At 36.9% G+C, this 3570-nt stretch overlaps 1 non-coding gene across 1 annotated transcript; it reads right to left on the bottom strand.

Annotated features, from left to right (window-relative positions):
• Window positions 1-2498: 2498 nt before the first annotated feature.
• On the bottom strand, window positions 2499-2623 carry LOC115877979. Its single transcript, XR_004049451.1, has one exon. It is a non-coding gene; the product is annotated as a U4 spliceosomal RNA (small nuclear RNA).
• Between the last annotated feature and the right edge of the window lie 947 nt (window positions 2624-3570).

The following is a 3570-nucleotide window of genomic DNA, read 5'->3' on the forward strand; positions in this document are numbered from 1 at the left end:
GTCACTCGATCAATTAAAGTTGTTAAAGCCCTTAAACCGCTACCACGGCTATAATATATAAAATGATTTGGATTTTTTTCTGTTACGATAAAAATAATTAAAAATAATAGGTCGCATACTAGATCTCGTAAGCGCAAGTATACTAGAAAATAATATATATCAGAAGTATTTTTTTTTGAGAATCAATGGAATGTCATATCCAACATGAATTTTTGTATGACAAATGTTTTTAATATTGTAATAAAATTCAATAACTAAATCCTGAGAGACTAAATAATTATGAAGTTGATGAAATAAATATCTAAATGTTAGAGTTCCCATTATCTATTTTTTTATAATTTATGATGTAGTTTGTTTCATTATTATATTTTCTTGCGCACTCAGACGACTCGTGTACTTGACAAACATTTGTTATTGGTTGGGTTGGTAACAGCGGGGAGATCGCTGTTCCATTCACGTTTATTTTTGAATTGTTAACAGCTGTTATAACTTTTATTTCATTTAAAAAAAAAAACAGAAAGGGGGGACCCACCACCGCAATCCTACTGCTATCTCTTAAGGAGATGAGCAGCGCCCCACTATGCTAGTGAATATTTTTTTCTCAGCCTTTCTGTTTATTCTTTCTTTATTGAAATAACCAAATAACGTAACATAGAGTAAGAAAAAGGGGACCGCTCCTCCAAGACAGCAGAGGGTTGTGTGGCACCCTCCTTACAATTTGCCCGAAGGCCGGAGGTACCTATCAACCCTCCGTTGTCCCATTGGTAGGTCGTGCAATTAAATATAATTTTTTCTATGATTTATGAGCTTAAGACTAACGCAGCTTTGTGAAAATTAAAGTTAATTCTAACCTTCGTGATGGATGGCCTTAAGTTACAAAAGCATTCAGGAGGTTGAGGTGATCCAATGCCAGTAATTCTTGAAATAAGTCCTCTGGAGACTTCGTGATGGATGGCCTTAAATTACAAAAGCATCCAAGAGGTTGAGGTGATCCAATGCCAGTAATTCTTGAAGTAAGTCCTCTGGAGACTGGAAATTGGAAGTGCTAAGCATTCTGGAGCAAACGTTATACATGACTATTGTGCAAATTTTGTTGGCAAATCTTCAAATTATCTATATTAGTTCTCTCCATCTCCAAAGTCAATGTTAGCAATATATGCCTCCAGCTTACGATTGTAGGAGCCACATTTATTATCTCTTGGCTTGTGTTTAGCGTCCTCTTTAGCATTTAAACATAAAATGCACCTATGTTTATCGATATCTTCCTTGTCTGGGCAGGAACGAGAATCGTGCTCCTTAGCGCAGAAACCACATGCAATTTTGTTGTTGCATTTGGAAGTTATGTGTCCATAGCCTTGACACTTGTAACATTTGGTTATGGAAATTCGTTCGTCTATTTTGCAGGAGTTCCAGCCGATGTACATGGTACCTCTTTGTAATAGTATCTTCCTTGCCTCTGGACTACACTCAATAACCCAATGCGTGAAGGGTTTTCCTCTGGGTCCTACTTTGAATATTGGTTCTATTTTAGGAGGGTCTAAGGTAGTATCAAAGTTTTGCTTTAAGATTTCATCTTTGACCGATTCTTTTTCTAGGTCAACGGGAACATTAAATATAATTAGTCTAGGTAAAAATTTACCTAACTGCTCTACTTTGATTTTTAATCCTTCGATTAATTGTGGATTATTAAGTTTGTGCAAGTTAATGCTATCGGCCTCTATAATGACTTTCTCGTCATGGCGAACAAAGACCCTGACAGGATTAAAGCCGATATCGGCAGGTTTGATACTCTGCAAAATTTTATTTTTCGTATCAATGCCTTTGATACCTTCATCGGTTGAAGAAATTGCGATTTTGTAAGTTTTGGGCGGAGGAGCCATGGGTTTCTTAATGCCCCGCACTTTAATAGTGCTACCAGCAATAGCTGCATAAGTTCTATTTTGAGAAGACCCAAGGGATTCCAACTTCTTTTCATGAGCCTCTATTTTAGCATTTTGTTCATAGATTAAGTCCTTGATTTCATTAATTGAATCTGGAATCTCTGCAATTGCTTGAAAAAGGTCTCCCTTTAAATCATCAATTTGTTTCTTAACTTTCTTTGCTGAGTCTTGAAGTTTTGTCTTTGTTTCTCTACTTTCTCTATTTAGACCAGAGATCTGGCTAGTTAAAGTTTTAAAAGCAAGCATAACTTTGCCAAATTGCTCTTCTATCTTAATTTTGACGGGTGACGGTGTACCCTGTTTTGTCTTTTTGGCCTGATCGCCAGCCTCCAAACTTTCATCTAATCCTCTTTTACTAGATCTTAACAGAGGGAACTCCTGGGAGCCCTCCATGGATAACTCTTCCATCTTTTCAGCCATTGTGCCCACCCCGAAGGGAGCGGCAGTCGCTCTAGGGGGGTAACCACTCCCCCCTAACACCTCTTGGCCGTATTCAGGAGCTTACCACCTCGCTGCAGTAGGAATTTTACAGCCTGAACTTCGTTGTCCGCCAGTAGCCCACGTGGAGGGGGGTGCCGAACTTTAACCAAGCAGTATGCTTAAAAATCAATTTGTCCGTCTACCAGCAATAATCGCACCTCGGATAAACCTCATTGGTTACGATAATGCCACTGCGCAAAGCTCTTTCATTTAAAAATATCACAAGCATTGATTTTTTGTCCATCTCTAATATGCCACTCATGATTCTACAAGACCCATGTAAAATACATTCGCATACGCGGCATTCAAGATTTAAGCGTAGTACAAAAATTACTGTAACAGAAAATAATCATATATTTTGTCACTGCAGTCGGAAAGTCCCAAATTGCACATCGAGTAAAGTCAGACCAAGCATTATATACGAGATTAAATATCATGGAAATTGTAATTCTTTGGCATACACTGCGCCATTAAATGTTTTACAATTCATTTTCATATAGATCGTCGAGCTCGAAATGGTGAAAATTACGCGATGCGAAATTTCCTCTGAAATTTCATTTCGTGAAAAACTCGATTCAGTTAAGGTATGAAACAATACGTGTAATTTTAGTTTTCGGCCATCAGGACGGTTATTTTACTTCGTCGTTATAGCATTGATGAAAAGGGTCGATTAAATATACTGACTTTATTATCACTTTATTTAGTACTAATATGATGAGCAAAACTGCATCAAGGTATTTTAGAAATGTAGATCGACGATATTTTATATAAAATTTTTAGAACAAGACGCAACCAAGTGGTGTAAGTCCAAAATTTATGAAAACGTGTTAAAGTTATAATATTATTCGTCAATGGGCCTTCTATTGATTTACCAAGTGGTGTAAGTCCTAATTTATATTTAAGCCACTGAGAGCAACACAAAATTTGTCATCTAAACGAAATGGCTGCGCGGCTTGGTAATCCATATAACCACGCAGTAAACAACCAACACTTCAAAAGCAAGTGCGGACAGTCACGGTCAGTATAAATACACTCACCGGCACGATAAACGGGCACTTTAAAATTATGATGTATTTTAAAGTTTATTTGTATTTTTTTATTGTATTTTGATATAGTGTACCGATTTTGATGATTTTTTTAAGCAACTTGT

Source organism: Sitophilus oryzae, unplaced genomic scaffold, assembly GCF_002938485.1.
Source record: "Sitophilus oryzae breed Bouriz unplaced genomic scaffold, Soryzae_2.0 scaffold_1499_pilon_pilon, whole genome shotgun sequence".
In the NCBI taxonomy this organism is placed as follows: Eukaryota; Metazoa; Arthropoda; class Insecta; order Coleoptera; family Curculionidae; genus Sitophilus; species Sitophilus oryzae.